Below are 16,876 nucleotides of genomic sequence, written 5' to 3'. Positions count from 1 at the left end.
TGCCCTCACACAGATCCGGAATCCTTGGATTAAGTTAGTGTGTCCACATGTCAGCAGTACCAATGGTTCATCGTAGAAGTACATGATATTCTTGCTAGAGGCCCGTCCTCCCCAAGGATTCCCACAGATAAAAATGCCACCAAACATGAGCTCACAATCAGGGCTACACAGCCCCAGGGGACAGAAGTGGGAGGCAGAAGAAACAATGGAGTAAACGGATGCCTAAAAATCCCAGATCACAGATAACTTAAGAACATCAGATAAAATAAATGTGTGAGCTGTTGGAAAAATAAGGCCTGGGATTGACTGATAAAGCAACCAGATACTATCGACAAAGGTGATCGCGATTTACAAAAGAACCGAATGAACGTTTAGAAATGAAAATATTCTCATTGAAATTTAAGACTTGTCAGATCAGATACTAGACACACGGGATCAGGACACTGGTGAAACGGAAAATGCATGTAGATAAGTGGCAGGGACTCTAGCCTAGAGAGACCGGCATGGGAGGAAGGAAACCTGGGACAGGGAGGGGAGAGCTGCGGTCAGAGTCAAGTTTTAACAGAGGAGACTGGCGATAATGAAGGGCTAAAATAGCTAAGAATTGGCCAGACTTGAGAAAATACTAGGATACCAGGCAGGGTAAATAAGAGTAAATCCACCTGTAGAAGCATCATGCTAAAATCAAGGAAGATGAAAGAGAATGTGAAAGGGAGTGGAGGTGACCAGAAGGTGTCAAAGCAAGGACTGTCGGAGCCAGGCAAAACCCCCTCTGTGGATCCAGCAAAGCCTGCGGGCCCTGGCACTCCCCTTGCTGTGCCTCAGTAAGTACAGTACTGTCTGATTCCAAGTGTGTCCCTAGCCAAAATACAGGGACACGCAGACAAACAGACACAGAAGAAATACACCACCAGCCAATTCCAAAAGACAGTTTAAAGAAGAGTTTTTGTTTTTTTAAAATTTTTAATTTCTTTTTTTAAGACTTTACTTATTTATTTGACAGAGCTCAGAAGTAGGCAGAGAGGCAGGCAGAGAAAGAGGAGGAAGCAGGCTCCCTGATGAGCAGAGAGCCCGACATGGGGCTCGATCCCAGGACCCTGGGATCATGACCTGAGCTGAAGGCAGAGGCTTTAACCCACTGAGCCACCCAGGCTCACCCAAGAATGGTTTTTAGAATGAAAGTGGGTGATCTGGTAAGGAGAGTCTCAGACCCTAGAAGAAATACCGAGGAAAGAAATGTGTAAACTCAGAGGTTAACAGAAACATAAGAGGCAAATACAAGACACTAGTCATGTGTCAGGCATGTACCATACTGAAACAGAAGGGAGTGGTCCTGTCCAGGACTACAGCCAGGGTTAGAAATAAGAATATGATTGAATTTAAAAACTTGTTTTGTAGAAGTTTGTCAGCATTAAATGGCTCATAGTGCATGCATTAGGATTTCAAGTGTAAGCACTGAAGAATAGAAACAGTGTAATACTCAAATCCAAAGAGGGAAGGAAGGAAAAACAGGATTTTAAGAACAGTTAATTCAAAAGAAGGTAGGAAATAAAATTTAAAAAGGAAGAAGAAACAACAAGCAACAAAATGACATAAGAATATTACGGGGGTGCCTGGGTGGCTCAGTGAGTTAAACCTCTGTCTTTGGCTCAGGTCATGATCTCAGGGTCCTGGGTTCGAGCCCCGCACCAGGCTCTCGGCTCAGCGGGGAGCCTACTTAGTATGCCCCACCCTCTGCCTGCCTCTCTGCCTACTTGTGATCTCTTTCTTTCTGTCAAATAAATAAATGGAATCTTAAAAAAAAAGAATATTATGAGTAATTAGACACAATAAATGTGACAAAACAGCCATTTAAGTGCAGATAGGTCATTTTGAATTATAAATAAGTATATCTTGTTTGTACACCTAGAAATGTTGAATGCAAAATCTTAAAACAACCTATGAAACAAATGTGCACAGAAGTAATTTAAGTTTAAAAGTCTTTTTTATGTTTTTAAAGATTTTTACTTATTTGACAGGGAGGAAGGGTGCCTGTGCCCATAAGTGGCGGAAGGGCAGAGGGAGAGGCAGACTCCCTGCTTAGTGGGGAGCCCAATGAATTGGGGCTCACCAAAGGACCATGAGATCATGCATGACCTGAGCCAAAGTCTGATGTTAAACCAATTGAGCCACCCAGGCACCTCAAAATTTTGAAGTCTTAATATAGAATGATTAGCATTACCATATAATGATGCTTTTTAATTTCACCAAAACCCCCTAGTAATCCTAAAGTTGTATGTTTCTAACATACATGACTCAAAATGTATATAGAAAATAATTGCCTGAATTGAAATAAGGAATATACAAATCAACCATTGTAAGGAGAGGTTTAGACATCCATCTGTTGGCAACTGGTAAATCATGCAGATGACAATTATAAAGGATATGGAATATTTTTATATGGAATCAATGGATTGATTTCGTAGGCCCTGAAAATTACAGAGTATATAATTTTCTCAAGCACACATGGCACATTTTTGCAAACTGATTTTCCTAATGTTTCATAAAGCAAAACCCCAAAGATTTTACAGATGTTGTTATGGTATGGACAAGTTCTCTGATTACAGGACACTGAGGTTAGAAATGATTAACAGAGGGACAAAAATATAGGTGGCATTTCAAAGCCACAAATGATTAGAATCAAGGAAATGAAGACATTATTCATAGAAAATATAGTTGCCTACCAGGAAATCCCGAGGATAGACACAAATATTATTGAAATTAATGAGAATTCAGTAGGGCTTCCCACTGAATCTTAGAATAACTGAATTCCTACAAAGAGCTTATTACCGTAAGAAAATATCATGAAAACCACTTGCAAAATCAGCATGAAGACTGTAGATCCTGCAATAAAGATAACAGAAATATGCAGAACTTTTATGTTTTATTATGAGATTATAAGAAGGTATATCTAAATGGAAATATCACATGACGGCCATGAGTGGGAAAAACTTCATTTTCTTGATTCCATTTCATTCCAATGCCAGTTATTTGCTGAGTGTTTGGGACGGTGAGACGCTGGAAAGATGCACGTGGGAAAGCAGTGGTCCATGGCAGTCCTGAAGGTGGAAGCAAGGACGGGAGACTGGCCCCCCAGGACTTGGAGTGTCAGGGGACCGCAGGCTCCCGACGGAGGGCGTTTCCTACGGGATGAAGGAAGGGAACAGCACAGCCCGAGAGCGAGCCCGGGAGCTTTCAAAACAGGGAGCTCCGGGCGGCGATGGTTCCCTGGTCCCCAGGCTCGCTTTCTCCAGAACAATTAGGAAACGGGAAAGCTGACTCGGTGTTCCCTGAAGCCTTTCCCAGAACGCAGGAGTCGCTGTGGCTGTGCTGCACCTGCGAAAAGGTGTTCTGCGAAACAGCCCGCGCAAGCAGCGTCTAGAGCGCCGGGAACGGAAGACCAAGAGGAAGCGGCCTTGGAAGTCCCGTCACTGAGTGCTCGGAACCTACCGTGAGAGCTGCCGGGCCTAGAGAGCAACACTCTGGCCTTCGGGGAAAAGAGAGAAACATGGAGAGGCAAGGAAAATCCTGAGATGTAACGAAGTTCGGCGATTTCGAAGGAGTCTGGTGACCCTGGCAATGAATCTCGTCCTACGTGAAGCGTGGGCATTTGGGAATGACCTGTGCTGAGAAAGAATTCTCAGTTCTGAGCTGTTTAAAATTTCCTCAGGCTCAGGAAGTTACTTTGCAAACAACAGAATTAAAAAAGAATGTATTATGATTATCTGCCTTAACACACACAATTACCCATTATGATTTCCCTTAGGTTTTTTTGCAGGGCTCTCTGTGTTTTGTCATTGCTAAAAACAATTAAAGTGTAGCTTTTCACTGCATTATAAATGTAGCTTTTAAATGGCTCTTTAAAATTCAGGGTTACTCAATGAATAACTAATGCCCTTACATTTTCCCTCTAGATGTTCTACCAAAATAACAATGACAGGAATGAAAATGCTTATTTGTAACATTTCCTGATACTTAACACCAGGAATTAATTTTGTTGTGTTAGCCCCACATTTATAAGAAGTATTTATTCAGACTGACTCCCCCCCACCATCCATGCCACCTTCTGGCTTGTGACCTGTGCCATTCCCAACAAAACCAGGAGTTCCGTGTTTGGGACGACCTGCCTGTGTGCTTCCAAGCACAGAAATTGCAGGGCCTTACAGATAAAGCCCTGGGGTTTTGTTCCATCTGATTTTTGGAAACCATCTGATTCCAAAACAAATGTTTCTGAACTTTCAGGATATTTAGTTCAAATTTTTGATATCTTGCCAATATGCACTGGCAGTCACCTTGTCAATTTTTAAAGCAAAATAAAAATGCTAATAATTTCAAATCTTCCTACCTCGAAAGAATATTTTTGATGCCTCAACAGAATTGGAATGATTAATTATTAAGTGATGCAGGGTCTTTTTGAAGCAAAGCTATTAGCCTGAACCATTGGAACCATGCTGATTGTTTTGACTTGCAAAAACATCAGTTTCAGTTGCTTCCATTTGTATACATCAGAGCAAGTGAGGGCTTTATAATTGTTAGAAACTGAAACTTTCTAGGTTCTACACAGATGCAGGGCACCTGAAGGATACATTAGACACACTGTTATTTGTTCTAAATCCAAAGTACATACATAATTGAAGCAGGACGTAAAAACATGAGCAGCTCACAAGGTGCAGAAGAATCTTCTTTCTTTGCCCAGAGCGGTGGTTGGTGGCACAGCTTGCTTCCTACTCAGGACCTCAGGCTCTAGTCTGGTTTTTGTTACATTGGAACTATAGATATTCAGTCCTAAATATTCACTTATGTGATTGTATTATATTACAAGTATATTTCTGTCATTATATGTAATATCCACTAGATTCCTTGGTGACGCTGATGGTGGTTCTTATGCCCATGCCCCCAACACGCAGGACCTGGCAAGGGGTCACTTTGCACCAAATGTTAGCTGAATGAATGGATATAGACAGTCACGACTAGCTCTTCCCCTGCATTTCCCCAATTATTAATTTTAAGAGCATATTGTATCATACCTTCACTTTGGTTTAATCAACCTTCTCCTTCTTTCTTTTTCTTTCTTTCTTTCTTTCTTTCTTTCTTTCTTTCTTTCTTTCTTTCTTTCTTTCTTTCTTTCTTTCTAATGGATGGCATCAATACATAAGGAAAGGCCTAGTAACCACGATAGTAATTTGGAAAATTGAGTTAAAAAAGAAAAATCTAGGATTTGAAAACCTAAATCTTTTCAGTTGGGTGGTTTGGTTTTTGTTTTGTTTTGTTTTGTTTTGTTTTGTTTTTAACAAAGCCAAGTAAGTTTTGCATTTAAATCTCACAAGGCGGGCAAATGGGAAAGGGCCTCGAGCTGCTTCATTGCAGGGAAATATAATCTCATGCTCGCACTGACGATTATGATTTCAGCCCTGCCCGTTTTTCTCTGTGGTCACGCAGAGGAACAAGGATATTGGATCCTCAAACCTTATTGAGTACATTACTATGTCAGAGTTCAGATGAGTCCTTTGATTTCCTTATTGTTACGTATTTACAAATTTAGCTTACCATGTCTTGCGCTGCAGTAAGAGAATATTTGCTCCTTCTCTGGATGTCATTCAGAATAACACTAAGGTGGTCGTTTTTGTTTTATAGGACCAGTGACACAGTAGTTCTTTCCCATAAGGAGCACCTGCCAGTCACTCAGGTTGCGATGAGAGACACAGGCCAACCACATTCAGAAGCGGCTTATGCGCTGGGGCCTCTGCTCTGCTCCAGGGACAGTAAGTAGTGGCAAGAGGAACTGCCTTGACCCCTGGAAATGCATGTCAGTGTTTTAGGAGACATGTAGCTGCCTGAGTCAGTAAGAACACTGTCTATGCTAATACTCTGCATCTCATTAGGAATGTGTTAACTTACAAAAGAAGTGTGTGTTGTCGTTCTACTTGAGAAAAAAAGGAGGTATATTGTATTACCTTCGGAGTGTGTGTCCTCTGTAGTATTTGAGTCAGACTATTGCTGTGAATGTTGGTGGGATGATCTGAAACACTGATCACCGTCAGCAAAATCTAGTCATTTGATAATTAATTAATTGGAGTAAGTATTGGATGAGTGCTGAGATGCCTAAAACTGGTAAGATACTGAGAAACGGGGTGATGGAAGCCATCATTTGTCTGTTCGTTGTCACCCTCTGACAGTTTGCGAACCTCAGTGGTCCTAACTGTCCTCACCCCTCCCACTACATGTGGATTTCTTACCCACAACATTCTGGGTTTTCCCTCCTTCCTCCCCATGCCAGTGACATCCTATTGTGGTGCCCCCGGCCTGTGTGCTCAGCCCTCTGTCTCTGTTCTCCAGTGGTGAGCTGTTCCCAATAGGCTCATGGCTTTAAATCCCACATTGATGTCAATGATTCTGTCATCACTATACCCCAGGCTGTCTCCCTGCACTCCCACCTCTGCCACCCAGCTGCTTAGGCTCAACAGGCATTTCAAAACAATTTGTCCAAAAGAAGGAAAAAAAAAAGTTTTTCCACGAGAACCTTCCCCAACTCAGGACATGGCAACTCCATGCTTCCTTTCGCTTAGACGGAAAATGTAACAGCCACTTATAACTTCTTTCCTCTCTTAACACACATCGGACTCATCCACAAATACAAATCATATCACTTTGAATTTCAAAACTGGATCCAGCAACCCCCACCCACTGGCTTGACTGGCCTACTTGCAACTGCTTCTTCCCACTTAGCGGAGACGCCACAGAACGGCCAGAGGGAAAAGTCAGGGCACGTCAGTTCTCTGGCCCAGACTCTCCAGTGGCACTCGTATCAGAGAAGAGGCCAAAATTCAACATCTACCAAGGCTGCGGTGGCCATCCCTTCCCAGGGTCACATAGAAGGTGTTGCCATGTGGAGAAATCCTGGCATTTCTGAGATTTGCCATTCAGAAAATGGAAGTTTCCTACTTCAGATGACAAAAATATTGAGAGGTGGATAGTCACAGTGTAAAGAACATATGAACATGCCTTGATGGAAGATAGTATGAAGAATTGTTCTTCCCACTCATGACCTTAGACAGCAGACCACACTCTGTGTCCGGATAGGACGAACTAAGCACGCCAACCTCACTTCTCCCACGAGTCCCCCTATGAAACCTGGGCAGCACGCCTGAAACAGTTATCTCAGGGCTCTAGCAAGCCAGGAGAGGCAAGGAGGAGAAACCAGAAGGCATCATTTACTTTTCCCTCCAGTATCTGTCGGTCAACCCAGACGTGGGCACTGGGTCAGGGACAGAAGTTCCATGAGAAGCCTTTGAGCCCTGGCTAGAGGCTGGAACAGAAAGTTCCTAACTTTCAGGAAGGGCAGGAATCCCATTTCCCTCTTTTTCTATCTAGGCAGACCCATAACGATAACAGCAGAAGCTGCCCAGGGAACGCACAAGAGCCAGGACTTCAGAAGGGGACTTTTGCCCTGCATAGGGCAGCTGTGGCTCAGAGATGATGGAAAGACTCCTCTTATTTTTATTCTCTTCCTCCACTCACCCATCGCTTCGCAATGGACCAGGTACAGTTGCATAGGAGAGCATTACAGAGCAGTCTCAGTAGAGCCTGTTTTCCAGTTCTGTGACTGACAAGGGAGACCAGGGAACCAGAAAGTACCTAGAAGAGCAGAGGGAGGCAGCCATTCAGGAAAGCATACTACATGTTGTTTATGAAGTCCTGGGCTCATCTCAGAGAGACACATGCATGGATCTGGTCCTAACTATAGACCCAAGACCTAGGCTGGCCACTGGGTCATGCACAAGTGAGGCAGAGCTGAGTCATGCTGCAAAGGCTTTGAAAACTGGACTGCCATTAGAGACAGCCCACCCTCTCCAACACACATTGCCTGTCTTGCTAATTTTGGCCATTCTAACTGGTGTAAGGTGGTATCTCAATGTGGTTTTAATTTGAATCTCCCTAATGGCTAGTGATGATGAACATTTTTTCATGTGTCTGATAGCCATTTGTATGTCTTCATTGGAGAAGTGTCTGTTCATATCTTCTGCCCATTTTTTATATGACTATCAGTTTTGTGTGTGTTGAGTTTGAGAAGTTCTTTCTAGATCCTAGATATCGACCTTTTGCCTGTACTGTCATTTGCAAATATTTTCTCCCATTCCGTGGGTTACCTCTTTGTTTTCTTGACTGTTTTCTTTTCTGTAGAGAAGCTTTTGATCTTGATGAAGTCCCAAAAGTTCATTTTTGCTTTTGTTTCCTTTGCCTTTGGAGACATATCTTGAAAGAAGTTGCTGTGGCTGATATCAAAGAGGTTACTGCCTATATTCTCCTCTAGGGTTCTGATGGATTCCTGTCTCACATTGAGGTCTTTTATCCATTTCAGTTTATCTTTGCGTATGGTGTAAGAGCATGGTCTAGTTTCATTCTTTTACATATAGCTGTCCAATTTTCCCAGCACCATTCATTGAAGAGACTGTCTTTTTTCCACTGTATATTTTTTCCTGTTTTGTCGAAGATTATTTGCCCATAGAGTTGAAGGTCCATATATGGACACTCTAATCTGTTCCACTTGTCTATGTGTCTGTTTTTATTCCAGTACCATGCTGTCTTGGTGATCACAGCTTTGTAGTAAAGCTTGAAATCAAGTAACGTGATGCTGCCAGTTTAATTTTTGTTTTTCAACATTTCCTTAGCGATTCGGGGTCTCTTCTGATTCCATACAAATTTGGGGATTATTTGCTCCAGCTCTTTGAAAAATGCAGGTGGAATCTTGATCAGAATGGCATTAAAAGTATAGATTTCTCTAGGCAGTATAGACTTTTTAACAGTGTTTATTCTTCTGATCCAAGAGCATGGAATGGTCTTCCATTTTTTTGTGTCTTCTTCAGTTTTTTTCATGAGTGTTCTGTAGTTCCTCAAGTGCAGATCCTTTACCTCTTTGGTGAGTTTTATTCCCAGGTATCTTATGGTTCTTGGTGCTATAGTAAATGGAAACGATTCTCTAATTTCCCTTTCTGTATTTTCATTGTTAGTGTATAAGAAAGGCACTGATTTCTGTACATTGACTTTGTATCCTGCCATGTTGCTGAATTGCTGTATGAGGTCTAGTAGTTTGGGAGTGGAGTCTTTTGGGTTTTCCATATAAAGAATTATGTCATCTGCGAAGAGGGAGAGTTTGACTTCTTCATTGCCAATCTGAATACCTTTTATTTCTCTTTGTTGTCTGATTGCTGTTGCTAGGACTTCTAATACTATGTTGAACAAGAGTGGTGAGAATGGGCATCCTTGTCGTGTTCCTGATCTCAACAGGAAGGCTGCGAGCTTTTCCCCATTGAGGATGATGATGATATTTGCTGTGGGTCTTTCATAGATATATTTTATGAAGTTCAGGAATGTTCCCTCCATCCCTGTACTTTGAAGTGTTTTAATCAGGAACAGATGCTGGATTTTGTCAATTGTTTTTCTGCTTCAGTTGAGAGGACCATGTGGTTCTTCTCTCTTCTCTTATTGATTTGTTCTATCACATTGATTGATTTGCGAATGTTGAGCCATCTTTGTAACTCAGGGATGACTCCCACCTGGTCATGGTGGATAATCTTTTTAATATGCTGTTGGATCCTGTTTGCTAGGATCTTGTTAAGAATCTTAGCATCCATATTCATCAGGGATATTGGTCTGAAATTCTCCTTTTTGGTCAGTTCTTTGCCTGGTTTGGGGATCAGGGTAATGCTGGCTTCATAAAAAGAGTCTGGAAGTTTTCCTTCTGCTTCAATTTTTTGAAACAGCTTCAGGAGAATAGGTGTTATTTTTTTCTTTGAAAGTTTGGTAGAATTCCCCAGGGAATCCGTCAGGTCCTGGGCTCTTGTTTTTTGGGAGGTTTTTGATCACTGCTTTAATCTTGTTACTAGATATCAGTCTATTCAGGTTGTGGCCAAACTCTGGAAAGAACCAAGATGCCCTTCAATGGACAAATGGATAAGGAAGATGTGCTCCATCCATATACACTATGGAGTATTATGCCTCCATCAGAAAGGATGAATACCCTGGGGTTATGGACATTGGGGAGGGTATGTGCTATGGTGAGTGCTGTTAAGTGTGTAAACATGGCGATTCATGTACCCCTGAGGATAAAAATATATTATATGTTTATAAAAAATTAAAAAAATAAAAAAAATCATAAAAAAGAAAGAAAGAAAGGATGAATACCTAACTTTTGTAGCAATATGAAGGGGACTAGAAGAGATTATGCTGAGTGAAATAAGTCAAGCAGAAAGAGCCAATTATCATAGGGTTTCACTTATTTGTGGAACATAACAAATAACATGGAGGACATGGGGAGATGGAGAGGAGAAGGGAGTTGAGGGAAATTGGAAGGGGAGGTGAACCATGAGAGACTATGGACTCTGAAAAACAACCTGAGTGTTTTGAAGGGGAAGGGGGTGGGAGATGGGTGTACCAGGTGGTGGGTATTATAGAGGGCATGTATTGCATGGAGCACTGGGTGTGGTGCAAAAACAATGAATACTGTTATGCTGAAAAGAAATTTTTAAAAAATTAAAAAAAAACAGTAAAAAAAAAGAAAATGGCTGAGCCTCTAGAAAATAAATACACTTTAAAAAATACCCTCTCACTTGAAAAACTTAGATGTTAAAAAAATGAACTGAAAGTAGAAATACATGAGACCTTTTGAAGCCTAAAGGCGTATGGCAATTTTCTAAAAATAATTTTAATTTTAGTCATATGATACTTAAGAAAAATAATCCTCCAATTGAATACAAAACTACTTTGAGAACCTTGATCCTTTTATATTTGTCCTGAGAGCATAGACTATAGTGTATTAGAAGTTAAGAAAGCTTTTGAACATATAATGTAACTTTTACAGTGTGTTCTAAATTGATACAAATTCCATGAAAAGATAATATATTAATACAACACATTTATTATACACTTGTAATGTAAAGCCATGCCTACATTTATATAATATGATTCAGAACTCACGTGAAGCCATGCAAAAGCCTTTTGGAATGTTGTGACATTGTAAAAAGAACTGAGTCTCCTCTTGAAATGAGAAAACAGGTGTCCTGACTTCCATTGGTCTGACATTTAACAAGGAAACCACAAAATATATACCATGCTTGAGTGACCTTGAGCTCAACAGGCATTCTTAGTGGAGTCTAAGCAGGAACACAAGTGAAGATGAACAGGAATGATCCAAAATTCTTGAAGATATAGATTGGTATAGCTTTGTTGCTATACTACCTCCAAGCTGTTTTCTCAGACATCTTTGCAGATGAGTCTCCAGATCAGGCACACATGAAGTGACAGGGTGTGGAGTTTCTCAGGATTTACTCCAGTCAATACATTTCATGCTCTTATCTAAGGTGCTCAAATATGGTTGCATACTCTTATTATTTACAATAACTCTGAGATCTGTCCAGACATGGAAAATCATGAAAAATCCTCAACTTTTAAATATAGCATGTTTGTTACTTCTGCAATTTGTTGGTTTGTTCATTCATTGCCAATTCTCTGCCATACCTAAGAATATATTTAGCATTTATTCTATTTTTATTTATATATATTTTATTTACCCTCTAGTCTAAAAGCTATTTGTTGTGAAAATAAACAACACTTTGTCTTACAAAAAGATAAATAAAATAAAATTTTTATATATGCCTATGCATATATATATGAAATCAACATGCTCCACAACATTTAAACAAAACCCAGAATTTATTAATATAATATTTAAAATATATAGGAAGTCATCCAAAATTACAAAGAACCAGAAAAATCTAAGCTGGCTTAGGAAAATATAATCAACAGTTACTAATGCAATTGTGACACAGTGGTTAGAACGAACTGATAAATAGTTTAAAAGAGCTATTACACAAGAACTCTAACAAGTGATCATAAACACTTTTGTAAGAAATAGAAAAAGAACATTCACCAAAGAAATAGGATATCCAAAGAGCTAAATGAAAACTTTAGAACTGAAAAATATGAAACTGAAATAAAAGATGTCCTGGGTGGGCCAAATAGTGGATCTGAGATGAGACAGTCAGTGGCCTTAATGATAGGAATGACTTATCTGATCAAAAGAAAGAAAAAAATCTAAAAATGAACAGGGCCTCAGGGAACTCTGAGTCAACAACAAAAGATCTAACATTCATGTAATTGAGCATCCAGAAGCAGACAGAATAGTGTGGTGCTGAAAAAAAAAAAAAAAAAAGGAAAGAAAAAAGGCTGAAAATTGTCCAAGTTTGGCAAAAAACAGACTTGATAAGCTGGATGAACTTGAAACATAAGCTCAAATTCACCTCCAGACACATCAATATTAAACTGCTGAAAACAAAGGCAATGAAGAATGTTTGAAATCAACCAGAGAGAAGAGTGATGCATCATCTGTAGGTGAACTCCTACTCATAAGTCCATGACTTTCTCAGTAGAAATATGGAAGCCAGGAAGGAAGTGGCAAAACATTTCTCAAGGGCTAAAAGTAAAGAACTGTTGGTCTGGAATTCCATATTCATCAAAAATCTCCTTCAGGGATGAAGATAAAGAAATTCTCAGATGAAGGAAAGCTAAAAGCATTCCTTACCAGAAGATACTTTAAAAGACTTTCTAAAGGAAGACTCAGACAGAAGTGAAATGCTATTAGAAGGAAATTTGGGATCTCAGGGGTATAAAATCAGCTTGAGAAATGGTAAATATTGGGGTACATATAATAGACTATTCTCCTGTTGAGTTATTTTAAATATACCTTTGGTTGAAAGCAAAAAATACAACATTATTTCATAGAGCTCTTAATTTGTACAGATGGAATACATTTGGCAGCAATAAATGAAGAGCACTTGGTAAACTGACAGAATTGTTGGCGAGGTTTTGACATAGGAGTCCAAGTGGTTAAAATGCAGATTCTGAGCAGACTCTGAAAAGTTAAGTGTATATATTGTCACTCCTAAAATAACTAACCAAGGAACTGCTAGAGACAAAAATAGAATACTAAAAAATGTTTAACTCCAAAGGAGACAGAAAAGAACAACAAAGCCTAAGAAACAGGAAAAAAATAATAAAATGGTAAAACTAAATTGAACTTGTCAACATTTATATTTAATATAAATGGTCCAAACAAACCCGTTAAAGGACAGATGGGTATGACTCAACTATGTACTTTGTACAAGAAACTCACTCCAAATATAATGATATCATAAGTTTAAAAAGAGCGACAGGGAAAGATATACTACACAAACACTAACTGAAAGAATGCTGGACATTCTGTATTAAATTTTTGCTTGAAAGCATAGAAAATTAATAGATACAAAAAGCAATTAAGAAGACATGAGAATCTTTTTTTTTTTAAAGATTTTTATTTATTTATTTGAGAGACAGAGATCACAAGTAGGCAGAGAGGCAGGCAGAGAGAGAGGAGGAAGCAGGCTCAGAGAGCCTGATGCGGGGCTTGATCCCAGGACCCTGGGATCATGACCTGAGCTGAAGGCAGAGGCTTTAACCCACTGAGCCACCCAGGCGCCCCAAGAAGACATGAGAATCTTAAATGTGTACACTGATAACTGACCTTCAAAATACATAAAGCAACAACTGACAAGATGGAAAGGGGAAGTAGGCAAAATCACAATTATAATTAGAGAATCAAATACTCCTCTCTCATTAATCTTTGGAACTAAAACAGGGGAAACAAGCAAAGTGTACATAAAACCTAATGTCACTACAAAGCAACAGAATTTAATTGACATTTATGTAACACCCTACCAACAGTAAAATACACATTCTTTTAAACTGCACATGGATACATCATATTCTATGTCACAAAACAAACTTGAGCACATATCAAATAAATCACACAAAAATACATTCCCTGACATAAATGAATTAAACTAGAAACAAAGAACAAAGAGAGTGAGAAAGTCTCCAAACACTTAGAAATATTAAATATAATAGTATAAATATAGTATAGTATATAAATATAGTATAGTATAAATATATTTAATATTTAGTAGTCTCCAAACTACTAAATATTAAATATAATATTAAATATTAAACACCAAACTACTAAATATTAAATGAGTCAAGGACGTCTCAACATTATAAAACATATTGATCTGAATGAAAAGGAAAATACAATATATCAGTGGTGGGAGGCAGTTATGTCAGTGCTGGGAGAGATAGTAATAGCATTAAATGCTTGTATTGTGAAAGAAAAAGATCTCAACTGAATGATTTAAGCTTTTACCATAATAAATTAGAAAAAAAGAAAAAATAATTCAAAAAAGCAGAAGGAAGGAAATAATAAAGATAAGAGAAATTAATTAAAGGCAGAGATCTATAAAAACAAAATATTTGTAAAAGAACAATAAAATATATAAATCTCTAGCAAAATTGTTGAGAGAGAGAGAGAAGAGAAATATTACCAATATGAGTAGTGAAAGCTGGAGTATCACTATAGACCCTACAGACATCAATAGGATAATAATGGCATACCACAAACAACTATACACATATCAGTTCTCCAATGTAGATAAAACAGACTAATTCCTTGAGAACCACTAACTACTAAAACTCACTCAAGATAAATTGAACTAGTAGAGACCCAGAAGTATTGACAGAATTGAATTCAGTCAGAGATGACTTCACTGGCGAGTTCCACCAAAGAAGAAATAACACTGTGTTTGCACAATCTCTTTCAGCAAATAGCAGAGGAAATTCTTTCCAACAGTTTATGAGGGCCCTACATTGCCCCAATACCAAACTAGACAAAGAAAATCCAAAAAAAAAAAAAAAAAAAAAAAGACAGGGATAACTATGAATAGCATCATCACAGATACATATGCAAAAATCCTCAACTACATTAGCAAAAAATCCAGGAACATTAAAAGAATAATACATCATCACCAACTGGGGTTTACCCCAGGACACAAGGCTGATTCAGTGCAGCTGACCCTGGAAAAACATGGGTCTGAACTGGGTAGGTCCACTTGTGTGCAGAGTTTTTTCAATAAATACAGTACCATCCTATAAATGTGTTTTCTCTTTCTTGTGATTTTCTTAATAATATTTTGTTTTCTCCAGTTCACTGTATTGTAAGAATACAGTATATAATAATATAACATGCAAAGTATGTATTAACCAAATGTTGATGCTTCTTGGTAAGGTGTCCAGTCAACCTGTCTAGTAGGCCATTAGTAGTTAAGTTTTTGGAGGGTCCAAAGTTACATGTGAATGTCCAACTGTGCAAAGGTCAGTGCCCCAACTCCCTTGTTGTTTAAGGGTTGACCATATTTGGAAATCAATCAATGTCATCTACCATATTAACAGTTGAAAGAAGAAAAATCACATCAAATGCTTTTTCTGCATCAACTGATATGAACACAATCATTTGAATTACTATGATTATATCATTAACTAACATGATACATTCATATCAGATACCACTCATGATAAAATTTTTAGGAAACTATGAATAACAGGAAACTTCTTGATCCTAATAAAGATTATCTACATACAGAACAGCTGGCAGCATGGTTACTGGTGAAAAACTGAACCCTTTCCCTGCAGCAGTGGGCACGAGATAAGGATATTCAATCTCATCACTTCTGTTCTGTGACTTCAGTCACACTGGATGTCCTAGCCAGTGCAGCAACCGAGGAAGGAAGGAGGGGCATCCAGATTGGAAAGCAAGAAAGAGAACTATTTGCAGATACACGTGTGATCAGCAGATATGTTTAGGGCAGCTCTGTTTGTGAATGACCAAAGCTGGAAACCACACTGACATTCTCCAGTGACAAAGAAATGGAGACCCGATCCACACAATGAAGGACGATAGAGCAGCAATAAGTCATGGCATACTGAATGAATCTTGAATTCCAATGAGCGAGAGAAGCCAGTCTCAGAAGATTACCTACAGTGTGATTCCATTTATATGACACTTGGAAAAGGCACAACTGTAGATCACAATGACCAGGGCTTAGGGGCAGGAGGAGGGTGTGACTGTAAGAGAACAGCCTGAGGGAGGAGGGGAGATGAAGCTGTCCTTTATCCTGATTTTGGTGGTGGTTATACAACTCTACACGTGTATTAAAGTTCATCTAACTGTATGTCCCCCCAAAGTCTATTTGACTTAATGGTAATCTATAAATAATATTGTCTTCTAAAAAACACAGGGTATTTCCAGTGATTATCTGTCCATTCAGTTTCAGGCTTGTCTGTCTTAATCCTTGAAATAGTCACTCTCTGGATATTCACATTGTGGCTGTATGTTTGGAAGAACCCCCAAATGAAGGCTTGCATAGATAATGAATGCATTTAATGATGGTAAAAATGGTAATAATGGTAAAAAAAATTACTAGAAATACAAAATATGGTTATTATTCTGTTTCCTTGCTATTGTCACTGTCTTTTTTTTTGGGGGGAAACAGATTCATTTTGGAATTCCGCTTCCTTCAACACCGAGACCTCACACTTTCACTTCCCTATGCTCCGTGGAGAGCTCAGTGCTGATGTTTCTTTCTTTTTTAAGACGACAGCACCTTCTGGGGTGTTTGTAGAGAACCTGGGGATCACAGACTTCATCAGGCTAGAGCTGCACAGTGAGTTGCCTTCTGGGCAAAGACACCAGGCCTCAGTATATAGCAATAACCCTTCTGGGAACCTAATTCCCAAAGTACTGCTATGTTTTCTTTGTCACTTGTATTCCTTTAATGCAAACTAAAGTTCTAATACCTTTTTAAAAAAGATTTATTTATTTGAGAGAGAGAGAGCAGGGTTGGGGGGGGAGAGGGAGACAGAATCTTAAGCAGACTCCACACTGAGCATGGAGCCCAGTGCGGGGCTTGATCCCATG

At 39.1% G+C, this 16,876-nt stretch overlaps 1 pseudogene across 1 annotated transcript in view; it reads left to right on the top strand.

Annotated features, from left to right (window-relative positions):
- LOC309859330 (contactin-associated protein-like 3B) overlaps positions 1–16,876 on the top strand; it is a 41,831-nt pseudogene that overhangs the window by 5,791 nt on the left and 19,164 nt on the right. The window contains exons 4-5 of the transcript in view: positions 5,674–5,801; positions 16,452–16,622. The product of the transcript in view is annotated as a contactin-associated protein-like 3B (transcript). The remainder of the gene's footprint in view (positions 1–5,673; positions 5,802–16,451; positions 16,623–16,876) is intronic.

Source organism: Mustela nivalis, assembly GCF_964662115.1.
Source record: "Mustela nivalis genome assembly, chromosome: 2".
NCBI lineage: Eukaryota > Metazoa > Chordata > Mammalia > Carnivora > Mustelidae > Mustela > Mustela nivalis.
The sequence above is the reverse complement of the archived record's forward strand: the minus strand, read 5'-3'. Positions and strand labels throughout refer to the sequence as shown.